Source organism: Melanotaenia boesemani, chromosome 7 (assembly GCF_017639745.1).
Source record: "Melanotaenia boesemani isolate fMelBoe1 chromosome 7, fMelBoe1.pri, whole genome shotgun sequence".
NCBI classification, from domain to species: domain Eukaryota; kingdom Metazoa; phylum Chordata; class Actinopteri; order Atheriniformes; family Melanotaeniidae; genus Melanotaenia; species Melanotaenia boesemani.
This window is the reverse complement of record NC_055688.1, coordinates 30,088,242-30,100,287: the sequence shown is the minus strand read 5'-3', so window position 1 is coordinate 30,100,287 and position 12,046 is coordinate 30,088,242. Positions and strand designations below refer to the sequence as shown.

The following is a 12,046-nucleotide window of genomic DNA, read 5'->3' as shown; positions in this document are numbered from 1 at the left end:
TGCATGCACAGTGTAGCAGATGGTGTAGTAGAGAGAGCAGGGTTGTAATCGAGCTGTGCTCCTTGACAGACATTTCCCCTCAGGCCAGCCATCCAATCAAACACTAATGAGCCCTTCTTCCACTCACTGATTTCTTTCTGTCTCCAAAACTCTGGTTTCTTCTCTCTTCAGATGTTGCCCCTCTCCTACCCCATTTTCACTGTGTTTGATCCTAATCTTGGGCTTATCCTCTTACCCCATTTTTACCCTCTCCTGTCTGTGCTCATCTCATAGACTCCTAATAGAGAAGGCCATGCCTGATCGCTCTGAGGAGAAAGTGTCATGCTCCTTACTTTAAACGCCTCGCCTTTTTTTGTCTCTGCCTGTGGCTGGCCTGATCTGCTCCCTGAGCCGTCTGTCGCTGCGATTAAAGCCTGGCCGGGTTAAGAAAATCACTGAGGGACCTGGCCAGGCGTGCAAGGCTGTCTCCTTAGATTCTGCCACAGTTGGACATAAGCCTGTTAAGCTTTTACAGCTCAAAGCTATCACAGCGATGGGTAACAGTTTGCATCAGCAGCATCATAGTAAAGTGTTTGTCTTGGGAAGTAACTGCTAGTAAATACATTTCCACTATACCATTTACATCATGATTCAAGCACAACTAATCCATTCTAAACATGTGTGGTCCTGCAGTGTTGGAGCTTTGATGTGACTGAGCTCAGGTTGAACTTGTGAGTAAAACTCTGATTTACTTTTTAATAATTCATCTGGGTCAGGTTGCATGATTGAAGTTATTTTCCAAGTGCCAAACAACACACGCCCAAGTTAATCATTATACACAGCGGCAGGTGTTTCTTTATAGCTGTAAACTGATCTTTGAAGGTACGACTCTATTCTTCTAAGCTTAAATCCAAGAAAACAATTTAATGAATTACAAAAGCAGTAGGATTGTTTATTTGCTTCAGTTATATCAGGGGTTTGTCAAGCTAGCACACCAATTGACTAAACTCCATTTAATTGGAGGGCTGTGTATAAAAATAGCAAGTAGTTTGTGAAGATGTTGGGTTGTTTAAACTAAAATGGAGATGCTATGAGAGTGAATCGGACTTGTACTTATCAGGCCATTTTAAAAGTAGTTTAAAATAATATTAATGTTGCATCTAATGCAACTAATGTGAAGGAGGGTAAGATGCCAGTGTTGTACAAAAAGAAAAAAACAAACAAATGCAGCCTGAAAGTATAAGCCGGCCTTTTAATGGACACCCCAAGGAGTCTCCGTGGGTGCTCCATGGTGTTTAGTACCAGGACATTGGCAACAGATCTGTTGGGCTCCATATGTTGCAGACTGGTCAGCATATTAGGCTCTTTGTTGTTTTTTTTTAGATCATTCCTGCACAGTTTTTGAAGTGTTGGTTGACATAACGGGCATGTGCCGTAAGGATCAGTTCTACCCAATTTTCAGAATACGTGTTTTCATGCACGTTGATCAGAACAACAATCAGCATAAGCCACCTGTTTTCTTCATAATGCAGTCTTGATCCGAATCATTGTGGTCGGGTCAGAATCTTCCAATTGGTCTGTTTAAACGAAGCATTTTTATTTCGATCAGGCTTTATATCCAATTACCTTTAATTATGCATGTAAACGTGGCTCGTCAGTGTTATTCTCTTTACCTGCTCCTGCTTTAAAACTGCAGCTGATCAGTGTGTCTGAGATGAGGCAGGATTTGCATGCTGGTCTCTAAGTCTAGGTGTCAATTCCAAAAGCTGGAATTGCTTGTCAAATGTTAAAAGTCCAGAGTTCTTACCCTGCTCTATAGTAAATATCATATTTACTATCAGATTTATTAAAATGATGCCTATTTATGACTGCGTGGATACAACCAGTCCAGATATCAGAGACTCTTGCAGTTTCACAGAATAGCGAATGTAAAGCACAGAACATCACAGATTTATGATGAGTAACAGTTTAAGTGTGAGTGCAGGGGTGGGTTTGGCATAATTAAGGGTTTGATTGATGGCTCACATTCTCATTTCTGTCAATCATATTCTCATCCACTGCCAGAAAAGTCAGATCTGTCACAGACACTGTTTTATTTTAAACCATTTTAAGGTCTGCTGTGCCCAGTATTTCCTTGGTTACCAGCGACTGCAGTTAACCCAACTGCTGAACTATTACCTTTTCCTCACGGGGCAGATGGCACCCGCCGTCCTTCAGATATGAGAGGACCGAGAGTGTAGGAAAGGACCTCATACTGTGCTTTTTGTGTGTAAGTCTTAACAGCTCGGGAGGTTACCAGAAACAGCCACTCCGTGCTGCTAACACTGTGTCCAGTGTCATCTCATCCTGGGAATATTGCCTCGTTTCCAAGCGTGAGCTGTCAGCTGTGGCGTGTTTGGCCTCATCGTTTCCTTGATCCTTTTTATTGAGCAGGCTTATCTCACTGCAAGGAGCGCCCGCACTCACCTGTCTATTCATAGACACCAACAGCAGTAGTTACCTTCTTGTACGTTTGCTGGTGTGTGTGCCGTGTGCTCAGCCTTTGTCTCTTTTATTTAGTCTGAAGAGTTGTATAGCAGAACAAAAGGCCAGCATTTGAAGCCCTCTCCTCTGTGAGTGGGCATCGTTTTATTTATATCTGCTCTGTTCTCTCTAACAGCACCTCAGTTTGCTGTCATATCCTGTGTTTTTACATAAAATCAATACAGTGGTTTTAAAGGTTGCAGTGTGTTACCATGACCTGCAGTTTTAGGTCATACAGGTGGAAAAGTAGAACAGTGGTTAAGACTTGCTGCACTATAATTCCCTTCTGTTATCTAGCAGTGGTTGTGGAAAAAATAGATATGCAGTAAGAAGTGGTTTGTGCAGCACAATGGAAGCAGCTGGGTGGGGTGGGGGAGCTAACCTGGCTCTATGAAAGGTTTTGGTTTTGGTGAGTGTTGAATAAGAAGTTGCAAGCCAGTTTGCAAGCTTTAGAGTTTTTGTTAAGTGGATTCGTGAGCTTTCGGCAGAGCTGGGTTAGCTCTTTCCTCTTGTAGTGTATTGTTTTGATGGCCTTACAGATGCATTCATCAAAATCCATCCATTTTATTTAAAATATGTTATAAAATCTGTCATTGATCTTCAGGGCAGAATTCCAGGATGTCTTGTTTTGGAAGAAACTCCCTGAGCTCCTCCAGACGGCCAGAATGTCTCCCATAGTCGTTTCCTGTAATTTTATTGTCCAGAAGAGCTTAGCAGAGGAAATGAGTCTAGCTCAGGTTGACTACTCAGACAAGTGTCTGTATGAAGACCTCAGCTCTTGCCTTCGTTTATTCTGCCTTGTATCTCCATCTTCTAATTTCAGCACTCCTATTCTCTCTCTATCCATCCACCTGCTGCCATCTCCTTCACCCCCTACACTTTTACCCTTCCTCCAGTCTTTCCCAGCCCTCCTGTGGCAACCATGAGACTTACAAATGCATAACTTTGGAATCTGAGACTGGAAATGCCTGTGGGGCCCAGACATAATGATGGGGTACAGTGGCACCTGCTCAAGTGTTCGACTTGGCTGTATAGCTTTGATGGGGTTATCCTCTCTTTTCATTTTCTTTTCAGCTGATTTTCTTCAAATTCCTTCATGCAGACCAAAGGGCACCATAAAACATCACATTCCTGTCCCGGAATGCCTTTAATAGCTTGCCAGTTTCAACATTGTGCATCTCTGACTGGCAAGGTGCTTTATTAGCTGGGATGCTTGCATGCCCACCCATTGGTGCCAGCTTTAAGAAGGCCAGATACTCCCTTGACTCCCTTCAGTTTTCTAGCAGACATCACATGGCGAAGACAGAAGAAAGAAGTCGCTCTCCTCTGGTTAAGGAGGAGAGAACAATGTCCTCTCTCTTCTCCCTCCTCAGATGCAAGCGTCTCCAGTTTGAATTATGTAACACGATATGGTGCGTCCAGTAACCCAGCCACAGGAAGGGAGACTTACACTCAAACTATTGTCCACACAGTCCACTCTGACACAGCCCCTAAATGTCCTTATTTCCACTTCTCCATCATTTGCTTGTTTTTCCAACCCTCTGTGCTTCTTTCTTTTTCTGCTGTCTGCATTTTAACCCAGTTCTAATCCCCCATTATTGTCTTTTAATCTGTAAGCAAACAAGACGCCCTGTGCTGTTGATGTATTTGTCCGCAGAAGGTGCCGCTTGTATTTCGATTTAGGGTCTGAAATGAATGCCTTAAAGCTGGTTCACATGCGGGGCTTTTGTGCCAGAAACTGGAGGAACAGGTCTGACCACCTCTGCCTTTGAGAGCTCATAAGACACAAAGAGATGAGCAGGGAAAGTGGAGGGTGCAGGGTGAACAGGAAAGTGCGAAAGCTCTCTGAGATTAGTTAGAATTGGGCAAAGGACAGCTTAGCGAAACCTCCCAGTTCACTTTATGAATCACTAGTAAATCTCCAGTGATGCTGCTATCTCTATTAAACACCATCCTCACGCACAGCTTTAGATCAGCTTTGTCTTCTAATTAAATCAGTGCAAAGTCATCCTAGAGGTCACTTGTTTAGGGAGTTTCCTCCTCATCCTCCTACCTCCCAGCTGCTATGAAATACTGAGAAACAGGAAACCAGACGGTTTGATGATCTGCCGCACAAGCGTGTGATACGAAGGTTGAAAACTGAGTAAGGATGGAAACAGGAGGAGAGTGAATTTTCAGGTGGATAAACACACAGGTAAAGTTGTTCTCTTTCTAGATATCTATAGTAAGTGTAAAAAGTTGTCTTTGCTTTTCAGCCGTTTGATTTACCCACTTATGTATGTTTGTGATGTTAACCTACGTGCTGGGAAAGTTTAACATACCAACACTCCAGCTAACGCAACATGTTCTGAACTAACTGATTTTAAGGCGGCATCATCAAAGAGTGGCTTAACTTGCAGAGGGATGAGGAAACAGCCTTGTTTTTAATTATTTTGCTCATGAGGAATGCTTGCTTGCAATGGAGCTGAACTGGAATTAGCTAACTTTTTAAGTAAATCTTCTCTAAGGGGAAAATCACGTCACTCTGAGCAGCAGCCTCCATACCCGCTTCCAACACAGAACTAATATGCTAATTAATTACAGTATGCCTCAAAATGGAGCCATGTGCTGCCTAAATAACAAGATATGTGATGACTTGCTCCGCTTTACAGTTTATCTTGATTGTTGTTTTTTTTCCCAGGAAACCTTTTTTTCTTTGCGTTTACTCTTTGGCCTGATGGATTGTTTGTGTTCCAGGAATTTCTCTCTTTAATGACTTGTTTTCAAGTGACTTTTAGATTAAATGTTAAAACCACACTTTTTCTCATTTTAATATTTCTATGCTGTTTCTTCTTACTTTATCTTTGTAAATCAGTATGTTTTAGTTGAAACCTGCTCGGCTGAATAAGCAGATTTTGAGTAGTTACAGCATTGGTGAACACAAACACTCCCTTTATTTACACAGAAACTGCTGATCCTCTGACAAGGCATCAGCATGCGTCAGCATCCGTATTTACTACCTGACATCCAACCTGCTTGCTTCCTTCTCTGGTTTATCTCGGATCAAAGAAAATCTTGTGATGTGATCAGTAAAATATTGCCTATGTTAATTTTTTTTTTCTTTTCAGGCTTAAATTGGAAAGCATTAACGTTCTCAGTGCAGTCTGTGCATGAGTCAATCCATATCTGTTTTTCTGAATCCTAATAAGTTGTTGTTTTGTTGTTTTGTTGTTTTTTGTTTTTTTTTGCTGCAGTCCACACATCTCTGTGTTTGTGCTGAGTGTGTGGTCCATCATTGAGGGTATGTGTGGATTGATGCAGGCACCTTCACCACAGATGTTAAGTGGAATCGGTTCAGGTGCAGGTCGATGTGGGAACCACTCGATTTCCATCGCTGTAATCACAGAGAAGTGACTTCTACATGAACCGCTCCAGGAAACAAAGACTCTCTGCTGAGCCTCAACCCCCTCTGGCTGTAAAGAATTTAATAAGTAGCTGGCCCTCTTGTGCTTTTGTCTTTATCAGCTCAATTTAGCACTATTTTCCCCACAGTCTGATTATGTGGCTAAATTATCAGTCATTAAATCCTTCTCAGGGAGGTTCTCATGGGAACTAAGGGGTTTTTGTTAAAAGACAAAAACTGTCCACGTCAGTGCCCTCAGCATCAAGAGCTGCTCATATCAACCTTATCAGAGCTACATGTGCTATGTGATGGCGCATTAATAATTACCCAGTAAGAAATGTGAGGAATGTGAGTTTGTTTCCTCACATGGCTAATGCTGAACCTCTGCTCTCAGTCGAGCACAGCTCTGCTGATGGCAGCCGCTGGCAAACACTCGCCAGGCTTTGCTTCCTAACAAGGTGAACCGAAACCAACCTGAACTGGATTCAGGAGACGGGGAAACAAAACACATACCTCTTTGTTTTCTCAGAAATTCCAATGAAGTAACATGAGGAAATATTTTAACATGGTATTATTTAATAGCTCTGGATTTTCTTGCTGAAATCAAGGAAGTACAGAAAATCTAGAAACGCGATCTTACATGCACTTGGAGGTGTTTTGAGTATTGATGCTCTTTTCACAGCATCAAATTAGTTAAAAGAGAATACTTAATTATTTAGTTGAAATGATGCTAAAACCCTAGGGGAAACACTGAACTTTGTACTTTCAAATAAGCTCATAGAATCTCAGTGGCAATAGCAATGTTACTTGATGATGATGATCAGGTTTGAAGGTTTTTATTCTTTTTCTGCACATTTAGATTTGGAATCAGTCATGAAATCAAACAAATTTCACTCAGGTGATTGGCTGGTGTCCACACTAGCACTTTAACTACACTACGTATGTCTCCGACCTTAAAACTCCATGTTCCTGACTCGTTTGATGTCACAGTGACATTAATTATGTGAATTTCTGGAAGCATCGCTGCCCAGCTTTAGGATGAGAAACTGCATTTTATTTCCGGAACGCCGCATGATGTTGCAGTTGAGTTTTGCTTTATGCACCCCGTCACAGGCTAGCAAGCGGATATCAACATGCCGACCCTTTTGGACATACACCATCGCTGATTTAGCAAAGAAACGCAAGAAGACATTATCAGAGGAAGAGAGGAAAAAAAAGAAAAGGGACAGAGCATGACATAAGACGAGAGACAACATAGGAATGTTTTTTTACTGGCTGTAGAGAGTTCACAGAACATGTAAGATTCAAGATGGAGGCCAAATTAGCAGTTACAGGCACTGTGAAAATCTGCAAATGTTCCAAGCCAAGCCAACTTTATTTATAAAGCACTTCAAAAACAGTAGGTCCTAACCATAGACTGTCTATAAAAGATGGACCGAGCCTCCGTGACATCACCCGTAGGTTTCTAAAGAGCCGAAATGAAGCTCATTTGGCGGTTCCCACCGTTGCCATCTTGGTAGCGTCACACGTGTCATCATTCCTGGAAAATCCCAAAATAGGCAAAAAGGTGGAGCTGAGAGGGGGGACTGTGAAGGTGGGGGTGGATGATTGACACCAATCAAACTCCGAGCTGCCTGTAGCTTAGAGCTAACTGAGCTAACAGAGGTAGGAGGGGCTAAAGCTAAGGCGCACTGTTAGCCGGCTAAAAACTATGTTTGTGCTGCACTCTCCCTTCTTGCCGCGGATATTGGATACCTGTCAATCAAAAGGACACGGCCCAAATTATGCCGAATTTCAAGATTAAATAACATTCAAATGGATGAGTTAGAAGTTGTCATGAAGGTAAACTGGCCCTAGTAATCCTAAAATGTTTTTTTTGTACTAGGCTTTAAACAGGTTTATTTCCGCTGTGAAATTGGCCTTTTTAACATGGGTCTATGGGGACTGACTTGGTTTTGGAGCCAGCCCCTAGTGGATGAGGGGTGAACTGCAATTTTTTGCACTTCTGCATAGGCTTGACATTTTACCTGCCGAGGTTGCTGCTTGGTCCTAACCAAAGTGATGAACAATTAGAATACATTTAAAAGACATAAAATAAATTAAGAACATAATAAAACAATGTAAAATAAAGCATAAACTGGAAATCTTTAAAGTCTTTAAAGTTACTCCTGCATTTTTTTGCTCCTGGTCTGCCCCTACAGCTTTGGGATGGTACGCCACAGTCGTAAATATAAATCTGTTAGTGCTTCTCAAACTGTGCTGGTTCAGGCTCAATTCTGGAGTCTCAGAACATCACACCAGTTTAACCAGAATGAAAGTAGGAGGATTGCACACCAGAGTCGTAAACATAAACAGCTTGGACATTTTGGTCTAAAAGTTGATGGTTGAGTCATCAGGTTTGATAATCTAAGGTTTCCCAAAAGAAAGAAACAATTTATGCAGATGGATGAACAAATTTTGTAAATGATGAGATGTCAACCAGAGCTTAAAGCCAGCGTACCGAAATTTAAATTGGTTGCTAGACAACAGAACAATAGAGCAACATTCAGGTTTTATGCAGAATAAATCATTCCAGTGTTTGATCGAGCAAAGTTAGCCTATCTCTGCTTTATTTTCAACAGGAGGTATGTAGTCAATGTGGAGTCTTTTTTTTGCAAAAGACCCAGTGGTGGGAGGTGGTACTCAGTTGACTCCTTCTTCGGTTGTGACTGCTGCAGTGACTGAAATCTGCATCATCATGCTGTTCAGCAGCTCGAAGGATGAACATGTAACACTGCATCCAGCTTAAATTTTGTTCAAGTCGTTTTTACCGTTGCGATATTCCTTCTTGTTTTGGTTATTTGGTCTGCCGTTAGGTCGAACCCAGCCTTTACCCACTGTTGGTGATGCAGAGCCACTTTTTTGGGGGGTTCCAGTTGAGAACTGCCTTTTCATGTTCCAAATCAACTTTTATTTGGCCTGCCTATGGACTGGCTGTCCATTTGAAGTTGTCATGTGAATTAAGCTTGGAAAGACACTTCTAGCGGGGCCATCAAAAAAAATAAAAAAAGGACACTGTTTCTGATTTATATTTTTGAGCATTTGTATGTGGGTTCATAGTTCACACTGTGTATATCACAGTGTCATGTATTGTAAGTTGTCAGAGCTTAGCATGTGACTTTACATGAGAAAATATACTTCTGTTTTTAAACAATTTTTTACATGAGAAAAACTGATTTTCATGTTTGTTTGCAGTGAATCTGAGATGGTGAATTGAAGCTTCAGCCGTGAATCTCTGACAATAACATCAATAAACACATATTTTTGTAAAGCATAATACAGAGCAGTAAATCTGGAGTTTATAAAACATATTTCCCTACACAGAACAGGGAGAACCTGCATGTCAGCATCATTACCAACAGAACCAAGCAAAGAAAAGACGATAAGAGAGACCATCAGTTATTAGTTATCAATAGCAACAACAAAGCTACCTGCATTCATCTATCTGTGCATCCTTATTTCGTTTTCTGTTTAGTTGTAAAATCCAATCTGTTTATTGATTACACTGTCTCTTGGTAATACCCTTTATCTTATCCTCATTTCCCCAATAGAGTTGTATTGTTAGATTTATTGTTATCTAGTTGTTGGTATACGTCGTATAGGGGGTAAATGGTGACCTTCAGGCCCGGAAACATGAATAATGAACAACCATGTATTTTGAATGATGTCATAAGCGCAAACTTTCAAGGTTTACACACGTCTCTAGTGTCATTTTAAAAGCCGAACTGTTCTTACCTTTCATGTTAAGCTATGCTAGCAAATCAACACAACATGATGTCACCTCATTCAGAGTGAACACGTGAGAGTGTTGACACCTGAAACATATGAAACCTGCCTAAATTGGGTTGACATAATTTTATCAACTAGCTAAGCAAATCTGAACCTTTTAAATGTTTAGAGTTCTTCAGAAATGGCCTGTTTGCAGCTTTTGCCTCAACTAGTTTGATGCTAAAAACAAGCTAGGCTGCATAGCCTTGCGAGAGGTTGGTGGCATTAGCTTTGTTGCTTATGTTGTTGCTATTTTTTTTTAACAATTCAGCAAAAGAAGTAGTCATCTTAAGTTTAAAATCTCAAGAGTGAAACGGCAACAACTTCAGTGGATATCCGCAATAGGGAAACAAAAAATGCTCTTCAGGAATTGCTTTTAATTTCTGACATTATCATATCTTGGAAGATGCTGGTTGTTTAGGAGAGATGACTGTTTGCATGTTCCGGCTGGAAACAGCTGATGAGTCATATAATTTAATCTTTGCCAGGTCTGATACAATCCCAATGTTTCATTCTCATCATGCAGTATTTTCTTTAAAAATAGCCTTTAAAAAACACCTCAAGCAAGCACATTGTTTTCCTTTTTCCTTGTTTCTAGTCACCTTTTCTTATTCACATCTTCTCTAATGAATCAACAATGGCACTGGAAACCAGGCTAATGTCTCAATGGACTGTAAATAGAATCGGAATGCAGCTAAAATTCTATTTTTATAAAGAAAACATTTTTTTCTGACATGTTTGGTATAATGTGATGTTTACCACTTGAGGTTTCAGATTATTAGTGCGTGAGAGAAGACTGAAGGACGAGTGGATGTCATTTAAAAACAACACTGGGATCAGGCACATATTCTTATGCTGCCAGTGCTAATCTCTCTTTATCTCACACATGCACATAAACACGCATACACTCTGACAGAGGTTGAACTCCTAACCTTACAAAGGGATCAAACAGGCATTAATCTAAACAAAGTGAGGGATTATGTAACCAATCTGTTTCACACAGCAAAACAAGGAAATTTTCTCAAAGCTAGTAGAAAAGTATGACTGTTTAAATAAACTTCCATTAACCTAAAACTGATGCATTCATGGATATAGAAGGGGGATGAGGCTTGTGAGCGCTCTCCCTCGGGTGCTGCCTTCTTATAATAAAGCAGCTTTACGTAACATCAGTCAGTTTCCGATCAATAAGGCTCTATGACACAACAGCACAACTGGTCACTCCAGATAACCCCGGCACGGCTTCAGTAGTCAGAGGGAGTAATTGAATTCTGTGCAGAAATATAATATTGTAGAGTCAACAAGGGTAGTAAAAGCCTAAACACACTGTTCAGGCTTCTCGTCGAACAGATACTAACAGATGCGAAGTGAAGAAGCCCACCTCAGCTGCTCTGCTTCAGAGGAAGACTTGACAGCTGATTAAGAAGAGTGAGTTCAGGGTAAAGCCAAACAGTCGTGATCAAGACTGCAAGAATTTTAAACAGTTTTTTTATTTTATTTTAGATCCTGTAGTGGAGACTTCTTTTTCTTTCCCTTCTTTTTATTCAGATAAGATGGCCGGTTGATCCGTGACATACTTGGGAATGCTGTAGCTGACCTACATTTCATGTTGAACAGAAATTCTGCAGTTTGACTCATGTCCAATTGAGATTAAATGTCCATCACAAGACCTACATTATACATGCATCTGTCATCAGACAGTGTTATTAGAAGTCTCCAGTCTTGATAGGAGGGACATTTTAACATCATCTTGTAAACCTGCTGGCAATAAAAATACTTCCTTGTGGATTCTTATGGATATATTGCTCAGCTTGTTTATGTTAACATTTGCAGCAAGCTTTAGGTAGACATTGCAATTGAAATAGAAATAAGTGGTCAAAGGATTTTAACTACTGCAACTGCTCTGTCTACAGACACTTATATATGCTCCGTGTTAAACATGCATGCAGACAGAGTCTTCTGTCCCTCTTATGCATCCTTTATGTGTGCATTTCACTTCATTTCCAGAGACCTAGCAGATGCGTAGCCAAATGGGGCAAATAGAGCAGCACCACCGGGACCGGCAAAAAGAAGCCAGTCTACTGCAATGCTTCTTTTTATGTATCTCTCTAAAAATATGCATTATCATGAGCTCCTACTCCTGTACTTGTCTCCATGTTTGCTATACAGCTATTGAAAATGACATGTGAACTTAGAAGTGTACTCTGAACTAGTGATGTGCAGATCAGTACTGAAATATTGATAGTGATATTGCTTGTGCCACATTAAAAATCTGAATTTGGCATCATCTCCTGAAAGAAGCTTATTTTGGGCAAGTAGGTGCCTTGTCACAGCGGTGAACAAAATCCACCAAAAACT

At 40.8% G+C, this 12,046-nt stretch overlaps 1 protein-coding gene across 2 annotated transcripts in view; it reads left to right on the top strand.

Moving 5' to 3' along the window:
• n4bp3 (NEDD4 binding protein 3) overlaps positions 1-12,046 on the top strand; it is a 28,612-nt gene that overhangs the window by 2,963 nt on the left and 13,603 nt on the right. Inside the window, exon 1 of one of the 2 annotated variants that reach the window (XM_041991036.1) lies at positions 4,337-4,696. The exons of the other annotated variant lie outside the window; for it this stretch is intronic. The gene's annotated coding sequence lies outside the window, so the exon portion shown is untranslated. Of the gene's footprint in view, positions 1-4,336; positions 4,697-12,046 lie in introns of those variants that run through there. 2 annotated transcript variants of the gene reach the window in all.